Source organism: Somniosus microcephalus, chromosome 24 (assembly GCF_052327205.1).
Source record: "Somniosus microcephalus isolate GS21.2 chromosome 24, FLI_Smic_1.0, whole genome shotgun sequence".
NCBI lineage: Eukaryota > Metazoa > Chordata > Chondrichthyes > Squaliformes > Somniosidae > Somniosus > Somniosus microcephalus.
Genome location: NC_141010.1, coordinates 42,932,953 through 42,947,083, shown reverse-complemented (window position 1 = coordinate 42,947,083; position 14,131 = coordinate 42,932,953). Strand labels below are relative to the sequence as shown.

General features: G+C 45.3%; 9 non-coding genes across 9 annotated transcripts; all 9 read right to left on the bottom strand.

Annotated features, from left to right (window-relative positions):
- Positions 1 to 387: 387 nt before the first annotated feature.
- trnac-gca (transfer RNA cysteine (anticodon GCA)) lies at positions 388 to 459 on the bottom strand. The gene has a single exon. It is a non-coding gene; the product is annotated as a tRNA-Cys (tRNA).
- A 1,519-nt stretch (positions 460 to 1,978) lies between these two features.
- On the bottom strand, positions 1,979 to 2,050 carry trnac-gca (transfer RNA cysteine (anticodon GCA)). The gene has a single exon. It is a non-coding gene; the product is annotated as a tRNA-Cys (tRNA).
- Positions 2,051 to 3,569: 1,519 nt separating this feature from the next.
- On the bottom strand, positions 3,570 to 3,641 carry trnac-gca (transfer RNA cysteine (anticodon GCA)). The gene has a single exon. It is a non-coding gene; the product is annotated as a tRNA-Cys (tRNA).
- A 1,519-nt stretch (positions 3,642 to 5,160) lies between these two features.
- On the bottom strand, positions 5,161 to 5,233 carry trnac-gca (transfer RNA cysteine (anticodon GCA)). The gene has a single exon. It is a non-coding gene; the product is annotated as a tRNA-Cys (tRNA).
- A 1,519-nt stretch (positions 5,234 to 6,752) lies between these two features.
- trnac-gca (transfer RNA cysteine (anticodon GCA)) lies at positions 6,753 to 6,824 on the bottom strand. Its single transcript has one exon. It is a non-coding gene; the product is annotated as a tRNA-Cys (tRNA).
- A 1,519-nt stretch (positions 6,825 to 8,343) lies between these two features.
- trnac-gca (transfer RNA cysteine (anticodon GCA)) lies at positions 8,344 to 8,415 on the bottom strand. The gene has a single exon. It is a non-coding gene; the product is annotated as a tRNA-Cys (tRNA).
- Positions 8,416 to 9,934: 1,519 nt separating this feature from the next.
- On the bottom strand, positions 9,935 to 10,006 carry trnac-gca (transfer RNA cysteine (anticodon GCA)). Its single transcript has one exon. It is a non-coding gene; the product is annotated as a tRNA-Cys (tRNA).
- Positions 10,007 to 11,525: 1,519 nt separating this feature from the next.
- trnac-gca (transfer RNA cysteine (anticodon GCA)) lies at positions 11,526 to 11,597 on the bottom strand. Its single transcript has one exon. It is a non-coding gene; the product is annotated as a tRNA-Cys (tRNA).
- A 1,519-nt stretch (positions 11,598 to 13,116) lies between these two features.
- trnac-gca (transfer RNA cysteine (anticodon GCA)) lies at positions 13,117 to 13,188 on the bottom strand. Its single transcript has one exon. It is a non-coding gene; the product is annotated as a tRNA-Cys (tRNA).
- Positions 13,189 to 14,131: the final 943 nt, after the last annotated feature.

Below are 14,131 nucleotides of genomic sequence, written 5' to 3'. Positions count from 1 at the left end.
AGTACATAATCCAGGCTAACACTTCAGTTTAGGTCTGAGGGAAGTGCTGGCTTGTTGCAAGGGCCATTTTTCAGGCGACACATTCAACCGAGGCTTGTCTGTCAGCTCTGGTGGGTGTAAAAGATCTCATGGCATTATTTGAAGAAGGTCAAGGGAGCTCAGCCATGGTCCTGGGTTACATTTATCCCTAAACCAACACTAAAATTGCTGTTTCACTTTTCTCACTGCAGTTTGCGCTGACTCTATCACCGAAATAAGCAATCTACAGCTTCATCACCACAAGGATTGACTGTTGGTGAAAAGTAGCTCTGAAGCAGCATTATTGTTAATGAACACAGAGCAACTGTGGAGAAAGAGATTTTTAATTATTGAGCCTAAATGGCAACGAGGGGGCACCTGGATTTGAACCAGGGACCTCTTGATCTGCAGTCAAATGCTCTACCACTGAGCTATACCCCCAGAGCCCTATTGGCAGCTTTCTGCTTCACATCAAAATGTTGCATAGCGCAGGACACCATGAGGGATAGGAAGATGACGGGGTCATGTCAAACAAATATTAGATAAAGCTAACCATTGCTTTAAAGAGACTCCTCACCCTTCTTTCAAAATTGGCAAGAAATTTTATGCAGAGTTATTTTTCAGCTGTTCAAAATCATGGAAGTTTTTTATTGTGCAAATTAAGCTGTTTCTAGTGGCAGAAGGGCCAGTAACCGGAGGACACAGATTTACGGTGATTGACAAGGGAAAAAAAGGCAACATGTGGAGACATTTTTTTACACAGCAAGTTGTTGTGGTCTGGAATACACTGTTTGCAAGGGTGGTGGAAGCAGATTCAATGGTAACTTTCAAAAAGGAATTGGATAAATCCTTGAAGGGGAAACATCTACAGGGCTATGGGGTAAGGGAAGTGGAGTGGGATTAATTGAACAGCTCTGCCAAACACACGGTGCAGGCACAATGGAGCTAAAGGCCTCCTTCAGTATTATATCTTTCTATCGTAACTATGGACATGGTGTAGCGGACGGCGGGTATAACTATCGTTCTCTGTGATAACAGAGGAGTTCATGAGGAGATATTTATATATCAACCAGGAACTTCTATAATCTGCAGTCAAATGTTCTACCACTGAGCTATAGCCCTCTCACAAGCCAATGTCCCATGAACTTCGCAACCAAATGATCCAACCGAGAATGCCCTGAGATTTACACACAAGCCCCACCCTCTCTTAATTGGGGCACATTTGCAGCCCAGCCGGATATTCACCCGCTCCTGAGGTGCCCCGCTCCATGCCCACGGCCTCATTCCTGGCACCAGGTCATTAAAATATGGGGGAAGGTCTCGCTGGTCTGTGCGCAGGATTAATGCCCAACTGGGGACAGGATTCTGCTGTGGGAAAAAGAGGTGGGTAGTGCACTGCCAGTGGAAACGTTTGCAAATATTTAAAAATCTCCCACTTTTCTTGGTGCACGACCTCGCTCTGAGAATGTTTGCTCAGGCTGCTCGCCCTATTCATCAGCTGAAGCTCAGTGGTAGCACTCGCACTAGTGAGTCAAAATGTTGTGGGTTCAAGCTACCCCACTCCAAAGATTTGAGTACATAATCCAGGCTAACACTTCAGTTTAGGTCTGAGGGAAGTGCTGGCTTGTTGCAAGGGCCATTTTTCAGGCGACACATTCAACCGAGGCTTGTCTGTCAGCTCTGGTGGGTGTAAAAGATCTCATGGCATTATTTGAAGAAGGTCAAGGGAGCTCAGCCATGGTCCTGGGTTACATTTATCCCTAAACCAACACTAAAATTGCTGTTTCACTTTTCTCACTGCAGTTTGCGCTGACTCTATCACTGAAATAAGCAATCTACAGCTTCATCACCACAAGGATTGACTGTTGGTGAAAAGTAGCTCTGAAGCAGCATTATTGTTAATGAACACAGAGCAACTGTGGAGAAAGAGATTTTTAATTATTGAGCCTAAATGGCAACGAGGGGGCACCTGGATTTGAACCAGGGACCTCTTGATCTGCAGTCAAATGCTCTACCACTGAGCTATACCCCCAGAGCCCTATTGGCAGCTTTCTGCTTCACATCAAAATGTTGCATAGCGCAGGACACCATGAGGGATAGGAAGATGACGGGGTCATGTCAAACAAATATTAGATAAAGCTAACCATTGCTTTAAAGAGACTCCTCACCCTTCTTTCAAAATTGGCAAGAAATTTTATGCAGAGTTATTTTTCAGCTGTTCAAAATCATGGAAGTTTTTTATTGTGCAAATTAAGCTGTTTCTAGTGGCAGAAGGGCCAGTAACCGGAGGACACAGATTTACGGTGATTGACAAGGGAAAAAAAGGCAACATGTGGAGACATTTTTTTACACAGCAAGTTGTTGTGGTCTGGAATACACTGTTTGCAAGGGTGGTGGAAGCAGATTCAATGGTAACTTTCAAAAAGGAATTGGATAAATCCTTGAAGGGGAAACATCTACAGGGCTATGGGGTAAGGGAAGTGGAGTGGGATTAATTGAACAGCTCTGCCAAACACACGGTGCAGGCACAATGGAGCTAAAGGCCTCCTTCAGTATTATATCTTTCTATCGTAACTATGGACATGGTGTAGCGGACGGCGGGTATAACTATCGTTCTCTGTGATAACAGAGGAGTTCATGAGGAGATATTTATATATCAACCAGGAACTTCTATAATCTGCAGTCAAATGTTCTACCACTGAGCTATAGCCCTCTCACAAGCCAATGTCCCATGAACTTCGCAACCGAATGATCCAACCGAGAATGCCCTGAGATTTACACACAAGCCCCACCCTCTCTTAATTGGGGCACATTTGCAGCCCAGCCGGATATTCACCCGCTCCTGAGGTGCCCCGCTCCATGCCCACGGCCTCATTCCTGGCACCAGGTCATTAAAATATGGGGGAAGGTCTCGCTGGTCTGTGCGCAGGATTAATGCCCATCTGGGGACAGGATTCTGCTGTGGGAAAAAGAGGTGGGTAGTGCACTGCCAGTGGAAACTTTTGCAAATATTTAAAAATCTCCCACTTTTCTTGGTGCACGACCTCGCTCTGAGAATGTTTGCTCAGGCTGCTCGCCCTATTCATCAGCTGAAGCTCAGTGGTAGCACTCGCACTAGTGAGTCAAAATGTTGTGGGTTCAAGCTACCCCACTCCAAAGATTTGAGTACATAATCCAGGCTAACACTTCAGTTTAGGTCTGAGGGAAGTGCTGGCTTGTTGCAAGGGCCATTTTTCAGGCGACACATTCAACCGAGGCTTGTCTGTCAGCTCTGGTGGGTGTAAAAGATCTCATGGCATTATTTGAAGAAGGTCAAGGGAGCTCAGCCATGGTCCTGGGTTACATTTATCCCTAAACCAACACTAAAATTGCTGTTTCACTTTTCTCACTGCAGTTTGCGCTGACTCTATCACCGAAATAAGCAATCTACAGCTTCATCACCACAAGGATTGACTGTTGATGAAAAGTAGCTCTGAAGCAGCATTATTGTTAATGAACACAGAGCAACTGTGGAGAAAGAGATTTTTAATTATTGAGCCTAAATGGCAACGAGGGGGCACCTGGATTTGAACCAGGGACCTCTTGATCTGCAGTCAAATGCTCTACCACTGAGCTATACCCCCAGAGCCCTATTGGCAGCTTTCTGCTTCACATCAAAATGTTGCATAGCGCAGGACACCATGAGGGATAGGAAGATGACGGGGTCATGTCAAACAAATATTAGATAAAGCTAACCATTGCTTTAAAGAGACTCCTCACCCTTCTTTCAAAATTGGCAAGAAATTTTATGCAGAGTTATTTTTCAGCTGTTCAAAATCATGGAAGTTTTTTATTGTGCAAATTAAGCTGTTTCTAGTGGCAGAAGGGCCAGTAACCGGAGGACACAGATTTACGGTGATTGACAAGGGAAAAAAAGGCAACATGTGGAGACATTTTTTTACACAGCAAGTTGTTGTGGTCTGGAATACACTGTTTGCAAGGGTGGTGGAAGCAGATTCAATGGTAACTTTCAAAAAGGAATTGGATAAATCCTTGAAGGGGAAACATCTACAGGGCTATGGGGTAAGGGAAGTGGAGTGGGATTAATTGAACAGCTCTGCCAAACACACGGTGCAGGCACAATGGAGCTAAAGGCCTCCTTCAGTATTATATCTTTCTATCGTAACTATGGACATGGTGTAGCGGACGGCGGGTATAACTATCGTTCTCTGTGATAACAGAGGAGTTCATGAGGAGATATTTATATATCAACCAGGAACTTCTATAATCTGCAGTCAAATGTTCTACCACTGAGCTATAGCCCTCTCACAAGCCAATGTCCCATGAACTTCGCAACCGAATGATCCAACCGAGAATGCCCTGAGATTTACACACAAGCCCCACCCTCTCTTAATTGGGGCACATTTGCAGCCCAGCCGGATATTCACCCGCTCCTGAGGTGCCCCGCTCCATGCCCACGGCCTCATTCCTGGCACCAGGTCATTAAAATATGGGGGAAGGTCTCGCTGGTCTGTGCGCAGGATTAATGCCCATCTGGGGACAGGATTCTGCTGTGGGAAAAAGAGGTGGGTAGTGCACTGCCAGTGGAAACTTTTGCAAATATTTAAAAATCTCCCACTTTTCTTGGTGCACGACCTCGCTCTGAGAATGTTTGCTCAGGCTGCTCGCCCTATTCATCAGCTGAAGCTCAGTGGTAGCACTCGCACTAGTGAGTCAAAATGTTGTGGGTTCAAGCTACCCCACTCCAAAGACTTGAGTACATAATCCAGGCTAACACTTCAGTTTAGGTCTGAGGGAAGTGCTGGCTTGTTGCAAGGGCCATTTTTCAGGCGACACATTCAACCGAGGCTTGTCTGTCAGCTCTGGTGGGTGTAAAACATCTCATGGCATTATTTGAAGAAGGTCAAGGGAGCTCAGCCATGGTCCTGGGTTACATTTATCCCTAAACCAACACTAAAATTGCTGTTTCACTTTTCTCACTGCAGTTTGCGCTGACTCTATCACCGAAATAAGCAATCTACAGCTTCATCACCACAAGGATTGACTGTTGGTGAAAAGTAGCTCTGAAGCAGCATTATTGTTAATGAACACAGAGCAACTGCGGAGAAAGAGATTTTTAATTATTGAGCCTAAATGGTAACGAGGGGGCACCTGGATTTGAACCAGGGACCTCTTGAATCTGCAGTCAAATGCTCTACCACTGAGCTATACCCCCAGAGCCCTATTGGCAGCTTTCTGCTTCACATCAAAATGTTGCATAGCGCAGGACACCATGAGGGATAGGAAGATGACGGGGTCATGTCAAACAAATATTAGATAAAGCTAACCATTGCTTTAAAGAGACTCCTCACCCTTCTTTCAAAATTGGCAAGAAATTTTATGCAGAGTTATTTTTCAGCTGTTCAAAATCATGGAAGTTTTTTATTGTGCAAATTAAGCTGTTTCTAGTGGCAGAAGGGCCAGTAACCGGAGGACACAGATTTACGGTGATTGACAAGGGAAAAAAAGGCAACATGTGGAGACATTTTTTTACACAGCAAGTTGTTGTGGTCTGGAATACACTGTTTGCAAGGGTGGTGGAAGCAGATTCAATGGTAACTTTCAAAAAGGAATTGGATAAATCCTAGAAGGGGAAACATCTACAGGGCTATGGGGTAAGGGAAGTGGAGTGGGATTAATTGAACAGCTCTGCCAAACACACGGTGCAGGCACAATGGAGCTAAAGGCCTCCTTCAGTATTATATCTTTCTATCGTAACTATGGACATGGTGTAGCGGACGGCGGGTATAACTATCGTTCTCTGTGATAACAGAGGAGTTCATGAGGAGATATTTATATATCAACCAGGAACTTCTATAATCTGCAGTCAAATGTTCTACCACTGAGCTATAGCCCTCTCACAAGCCAATGTCCCATGAACTTCGCAACCGAATGATCCAACCGAGAATGCCCTGAGATTTACACACAAGCCCCACCCTCTCTTAATTGGGGCACATTTGCAGCCCAGCCGGATATTCACCCGCTCCTGAGGTGCCCCGCTCCATGCCCACGGCCTCATTCCTGGCACCAGGTCATTAAAATATGGGGGAAGGTCTCGCTGGTCTGTGCGCAGGATTAATGCCCATCTGGGGACAGGATTCTGCTGTGGGAAAAAGAGGTGGGTAGTGCACTGCCAGTGGAAACTTTTGCAAATATTTAAAAATCTCCCACTTTTCTTGGTGCACGACCTCGCTCTGAGAATGTTTGCTCAGGCTGCTCGCCCTATTCATCAGCTGAAGCTCAGTGGTAGCACTCGCACTAGTGAGTCAAAATGTTGTGGGTTCAAGCTACCCCACTCCAAAGACTTGAGTACATAATCCAGGCTAACACTTCAGTTTAGGTCTGAGGGAAGTGCTGGCTTGTTGCAAGGGCCATTTTTCAGGCGACACATTCAACCGAGGCTTGTCTGTCAGCTCTGGTGGGTGTAAAAGATCTCATGGCATTATTTGAAGAAGGTCAAGGGAGCTCAGCCATGGTCCTGGGTTACATTTATCCCTAAACCAACACTAAAATTGCTGTTTCACTTTTCTCACTGCAGTTTGCGCTGACTCTATCACCGAAATAAGCAATCTACAGCTTCATCACCACAAGGATTGACTGCTGGTGAAAAGTAGCTCTGAAGCAGCATTATTGTTAATGAACACAGAGCAACTGTGGAGAAAGAGATTTTTAATTATTGAGCCTAAATGGTAACGAGCGGGCACCTGGATTTGAACCAGGGACCTCTTGATCTGCAGTCAAATGCTCTACCACTGAGCTATACCCCCAGAGCCCTATTGGCAGCTTTCTGCTTCACATCAAAATGTTGCATAGCGCAGGACACCATGAGGGATAGGAAGATGACGGGGTCATGTCAAACAAATATTAGATAAAGCTAACCATTGCTTTAAAGAGACTCCTCACCCTTCTTTCAAAATTGGCAAGAAATTTTATGCAGAGTTATTTTTCAGCTGTTCAAAATCATGGAAGTTTTTTATTGTGCAAATTAAGCTGTTTCTAGTGGCAGAAGGGCCAGTAACCGGAGGACACAGATTTACGGTGATTGACAAGGGAAAAAAAGGCAACATGTGGAGACATTTTTTTACACAGCAAGTTGTTGTCGTCTGGAATACACTGTTTGCAAGGGTGGTGGAAGCAGATTCAATGGTAACTTTCAAAAAGGAATTGGATAAATCCTTGAAGGGGAAACATCTACAGGGCTATGGGGTAAGGGAAGTGGAGTGGGATTAATTGAACAGCTCTGCCAAACACACGGTGCAGGCACAATGGAGCTAAAGGCCTCCTTCAGTATTATATCTTTCTATCGTAACTATGGACATGGTGTAGCGGACGGCGGGTATAACTATCGTTCTCTGTGATAACAGAGGAGTTCATGAGGAGATATTTATATATCAACCAGGAACTTCTATAATCTGCAGTCAAATGTTCTACCACTGAGCTATAGCCCTCTCACAAGCCAATGTCCCATGAACTTCGCAACCGAATGATCCAACCGAGAATGCCCTGAGATTTACACACAAGCCCCACCCTCTCTTAATTGGGGCACATTTGCAGCCCAGCCGGATATTCACCCGCTCCTGAGGTGCCCCGCTCCATGCCCACGGCCTCATTCCTGGCACCAGGTCATTAAAATATGGGGGAAGGTCTCGCTGGTCTGTGCGCAGGATTAATGCCCATCTGGGGACAGGATTCTGCTGTGGGAAAAAGAGGTGGGTAGTGCACTGCCAGTGGAAACTTTTGCAAATATTTAAAAATCTCCCACTTTTCTTGGTGCACGACCTCGCTCTGAGAATGTTTGCTCAGGCTGCTCGCCCTATTCATCAGCTGAAGCTCAGTGGTAGCACTCGCACTAGTGAGTCAAAATGTTGTGGGTTCAAGCTACCCCACTCCAAAGATTTGAGTACATAATCCAGGCTAACACTTCAGTTTAGGTCTGAGGGAAGTGCTGGCTTGTTGCAAGGGCCATTTTTCAGGCGACACATTCAACCGAGGCTTGTCTGTCAGCTCTGGTGGGTGTAAAAGATCTCATGGCATTATTTGAAGAAGGTCAAGGGAGCTCAGCCATGGTCCTGGGTTACATTTATCCCTAAACCAACACTAAAATTGCTGTTTCACTTTTCTCACTGCAGTTTGCGCTGACTCTATCACCGAAATAAGCAATCTACAGCTTCATCACCACAAGGATTGACTGTTGGTGAAAAGTAGCTCTGAAGCAGCATTATTGTTAATGAACACAGAGCAACTGTGGAGAAAGAGATTTTTAATTATTGAGCCTAAATGGCAACGAGGGGGCACCTGGATTTGAACCAGGGACCTCTTGATCTGCAGTCAAATGCTCTACCACTGAGCTATACCCCCAGAGCCCTATTGGCAGCTTTCTGCTTCACATCAAAATGTTGCATAGCGCAGGACACCATGAGGGATAGGAAGATGACGGGGTCATGTCAAACAAATATTAGATAAAGCTAACCATTGCTTTAAAGAGACTCCTCACCCTTCTTTCAAAATTGGCAAGAAATTTTATGCAGAGTTATTTTTCAGCTGTTCAAAATCATGGAAGTTTTTTATTGTGCAAATTAAGCTGTTTCTAGTGGCAGAAGGGCCAGTAACCGGAGGACACAGATTTACGGTGATTGACAAGGGAAAAAAAGGCAACATGTGGAGACATTTTTTTACACAGCAAGTTGTTGTGGTCTGGAATACACTGTTTGCAAGGGTGGTGGAAGCAGATTCAATGGTAACTTTCAAAAAGGAATTGGATAAATCCTTGAAGGGGAAACATCTACAGGGCTATGGGGTAAGGGAAGTGGAGTGGGATTAATTGAACAGCTCTGCCAAACACACGGTGCAGGCACAATGGAGCTAAAGGCCTCCTTCAGTATTATATCTTTCTATCGTAACTATGGACATGGTGTAGCGGACGGCGGGTATAACTATCGTTCTCTGTGATAACAGAGGAGTTCATGAGGAGATATTTATATATCAACCAGGAACTTCTATAATCTGCAGTCAAATGTTCTACCACTGAGCTATAGCCCTCTCACAAGCCAATGTCCCATGAACTTCGCAACCAAATGATCCAACCGAGAATGCCCTGAGATTTACACACAAGCCCCACCCTCTCTTAATTGGGGCACATTTGCAGCCCAGCCGGATATTCACCCGCTCCTGAGGTGCCCCGCTCCATGCCCACGGCCTCATTCCTGGCACCAGGTCATTAAAATATGGGGGAAGGTCTCGCTGGTCTGTGCGCAGGATTAATGCCCAACTGGGGACAGGATTCTGCTGTGGGAAAAAGAGGTGGGTAGTGCACTGCCAGTGGAAACTTTTGCAAATATTTAAAAATCTCCCACTTTTCTTGGTGCACGACCTCGCTCTGAGAATGTTTGCTCAGGCTGCTCGCCCTATTCATCAGCTGAAGCTCAGTGGTAGCACTCGCACTAGTGAGTCAAAATGTTGTGGGTTCAAGCTACCCCACTCCAAAGATTTGAGTACATAATCCAGGCTAACACTTCAGTTTAGGTCTGAGGGAAGTGCTGGCTTGTTGCAAGGGCCATTTTTCAGGCGACACATTCAACCGAGGCTTGTCTGTCAGCTCTGGTGGGTGTAAAAGATCTCATGGCATTATTTGAAGAAGGTCAAGGGAGCTCAGCCATGGTCCTGGGTTACATTTATCCCTAAACCAACACTAAAATTGCTGTTTCACTTTTCTCACTGCAGTTTGCGCTGACTCTATCACTGAAATAAGCAATCTACAGCTTCATCACCACAAGGATTGACTGTTGGTGAAAAGTAGCTCTGAAGCAGCATTATTGTTAATGAACACAGAGCAACTGTGGAGAAAGAGATTTTTAATTATTGAGCCTAAATGGCAACGAGGGGGCACCTGGATTTGAACCAGGGACCTCTTGATCTGCAGTCAAATGCTCTACCACTGAGCTATACCCCCAGAGCCCTATTGGCAGCTTTCTGCTTCACATCAAAATGTTGCATAGCGCAGGACACCATGAGGGATAGGAAGATGACGGGGTCATGTCAAACAAATATTAGATAAAGCTAACCATTGCTTTAAAGAGACTCCTCACCCTTCTTTCAAAATTGGCAAGAAATTTTATGCAGAGTTATTTTTCAGCTGTTCAAAATCATGGAAGTTTTTTATTGTGCAAATTAAGCTGTTTCTAGTGGCAGAAGGGCCAGTAACCGGAGGACACAGATTTACGGTGATTGACAAGGGAAAAAAAGGCAACATGTGGAGACATTTTTTTACACAGCAAGTTGTTGTGGTCTGGAATACACTGTTTGCAAGGGTGGTGGAAGCAGATTCAATGGTAACTTTCAAAAAGGAATTGGATAAATCCTTGAAGGGGAAACATCTACAGGGCTATGGGGTAAGGGAAGTGGAGTGGGATTAATTGAACAGCTCTGCCAAACACACGGTGCAGGCACAATGGAGCTAAAGGCCTCCTTCAGTATTATATCTTTCTATCGTAACTATGGACATGGTGTAGCGGACGGCGGGTATAACTATCGTTCTCTGTGATAACAGAGGAGTTCATGAGGAGATATTTATATATCAACCAGGAACTTCTATAATCTGCAGTCAAATGTTCTACCACTGAGCTATAGCCCTCTCACAAGCCAATGTCCCATGAACTTCGCAACCGAATGATCCAACCGAGAATGCCCTGAGATTTACACACAAGCCCCACCCTCTCTTAATTGGGGCACATTTGCAGCCCAGCCGGATATTCACCCGCTCCTGAGGTGCCCCGCTCCATGCCCACGGCCTCATTCCTGGCACCAGGTCATTAAAATATGGGGGAAGGTCTCGCTGGTCTGTGCGCAGGATTAATGCCCATCTGGGGACAGGATTCTGCTGTGGGAAAAAGAGGTGGGTAGTGCACTGCCAGTGGAAACTTTTGCAAATATTTAAAAATCTCCCACTTTTCTTGGTGCACGACCTCGCTCTGAGAATGTTTGCTCAGGCTGCTCGCCCTATTCATCAGCTGAAGCTCAGTGGTAGCACTCGCACTAGTGAGTCAAAATGTTGTGGGTTCAAGCTACCCCACTCCAAAGATTTGAGTACATAATCCAGGCTAACACTTCAGTTTAGGTCTGAGGGAAGTGCTGGCTTGTTGCAAGGGCCATTTTTCAGGCGACACATTCAACCGAGGCTTGTCTGTCAGCTCTGGTGGGTGTAAAAGATCTCATGGCATTATTTGAAGAAGGTCAAGGGAGCTCAGCCATGGTCCTGGGTTACATTTATCCCTAAACCAACACTAAAATTGCTGTTTCACTTTTCTCACTGCAGTTTGCGCTGACTCTATCACCGAAATAAGCAATCTACAGCTTCATCACCACAAGGATTGACTGTTGATGAAAAGTAGCTCTGAAGCAGCATTATTGTTAATGAACACAGAGCAACTGTGGAGAAAGAGATTTTTAATTATTGAGCCTAAATGGCAACGAGGGGGCACCTGGATTTGAACCAGGGACCTCTTGATCTGCAGTCAAATGCTCTACCACTGAGCTATACCCCCAGAGCCCTATTGGCAGCTTTCTGCTTCACATCAAAATGTTGCATAGCGCAGGACACCATGAGGGATAGGAAGATGACGGGGTCATGTCAAACAAATATTAGATAAAGCTAACCATTGCTTTAAAGAGACTCCTCACCCTTCTTTCAAAATTGGCAAGAAATTTTATGCAGAGTTATTTTTCAGCTGTTCAAAATCATGGAAGTTTTTTATTGTGCAAATTAAGCTGTTTCTAGTGGCAGAAGGGCCAGTAACCGGAGGACACAGATTTACGGTGATTGACAAGGGAAAAAAAGGCAACATGTGGAGACATTTTTTTACACAGCAAGTTGTTGTGGTCTGGAATACACTGTTTGCAAGGGTGGTGGAAGCAGATTCAATGGTAACTTTCAAAAAGGAATTGGATAAATCCTTGAAGGGGAAACATCTACAGGGCTATGGGGTAAGGGAAGTGGAGTGGGATTAATTGAACAGCTCTGCCAAACACACGGTGCAGGCACAATGGAGCTAAAGGCCTCCTTCAGTATTATATCTTTCTATCGTAACTATGGACATGGTGTAGCGGACGGCGGGTATAACTATCGTTCTCTGTGATAACAGAGGAGTTCATGAGGAGATATTTATATATCAACCAGGAACTTCTATAATCTGCAGTCAAATGTTCTACCACTGAGCTATAGCCCTCTCACAAGCCAATGTCCCATGAACTTCGCAACCAAATGATCCAACCGAGAATGCCCTGAGATTTACACACAAGCCCCACCCTCTCTTAATTGGGGCACATTTGCAGCCCAGCTGGATATTCACCCGCTCCTGAGGTGCCCCGCTCCATGCCCACGGCCTCATTCCTGGCACCAGGTCATTAAAATATGGGGGAAGGTCTCGCTGGTCTGTGCGCAGGATTAATGCCCAACTGGGGACAGGATTCTGCTGTGGGAAAAAGAGGTGGGTAGTGCACTGCCAGTGGAAACTTTTGCAAATATTTAAAAATCTCCCACTTTTCTTGGTGCACGACCTCGCTCTGAGAATGTTTGCTCAGGCTGCTCGCCCTATTCATCAGCTGAAGCTCAGTGGTAGCACTCGCACTAGTGAGTCAAAATGTTGTGGGTTCAAGCTACCCCACTCCAAAGACTTGCGTACATAATCGAGGCTAACACTTCAGTTTAGGTCTGAGGGAAGTGCTGGCTTGTTGCAAGGGCCATTTTTCAGGCGACACATTCAACCGAGGCTTGTCTGTCAGCTCTGGTGGGTGTAAAAGATCTCATGGCATTATTTGAAGAAGGTCAAGGGAGCTCAGCCATGGTCCTGGGTTACATTTATCCCTAAACCAACACTAAAATTGCTGTTTCACTTTTCTCACTGCAGTTTGCGCTGACTCTATCACCGAAATAAGCAATCTACAGCTTCATCACCACAAGGATTGACTGTTGGTGAAAAGTGGCTCTGAAGCAGCATTATTGTTAATGAACACAGAGCAACTGTGAAGAAAGAGATTTTTAATTATTGAGCCTAAATGGTAATGAGTGGGCACCTGGATTTGAACTAAGGACCTCTTGATCTGCAGTCAAATGCTCTACCACTGAGCTATACCCCCAGAGCCCTATTGGCATCTTTCTGCTTCACATCAAAATGTTGCATAGCGCAGGACACCATGAGGGACAGGAAGATGACGGGGTCATGTCAAACAAATATTAGATAAAGCTAACCATTGCTTTAAAGAGACTCCTCACCCTTCTTTCAAAATTGGCAAGAAATTTTATGCAGAGTTATTTTTCAGCTGTTCAAAATCATGCAAGTTTTTTATTGTGCAAATTAAGCTGTTTCTAGTGGCAGAAGGGCCAGTAACCAGAGGACACAGATTTACGGTGATTGACAAGGGAAAAAAAGGCAACATGTGGAGACATTTTTTTACACAGCGAGTTGTTGTGGTCTGGAATGTACTGTTTGCAAGGGTGGTGGAAGCAGATTCAATGGTAACTTTCAAAAAGGAATTGGATAAATCCTTGAAGGGGAAACATCTACAGGGCTATGGGGTAAGGGAAGTGGAGTGGGATTAATTGAACAGCTCTGCCAAACACACGGTGCAGGCACAATGGAGCTAAAGGCCTCCTTCAGTATTATATCTTTCTATCGTAACTATGGACATGGTGTAGCGGACGGTGGGTATAACTATCGTTCTCTGTGATAAAATAGGAGTTCATGAGGAGATATTTATATATCAACCAGGAACTTCTATAATCTGCAGTCAAATGTTCTACCACTGAGCTATAGCCCTCTCACAAGCCAATGTCCCATGAACTTCGCAACCGAATGATCCAACCGAGAATGCCCTGAGATTTACACACAAGCCCCACCCCCTTTTAATTGGGGCACATTTGCAGCCCAGCCGGATATTCACCCGCTCCTGAGGTGCCCCACTCCATGCCCACGGCCTCATTCCTGGCACCAGGTCATTAACATATGGGGGAAGGTCTCGCTGGTCTGTGCGCAGGATTAATGCCCATCTGGGGACAGGATTCTGCTGTGGGAAAAAGAGG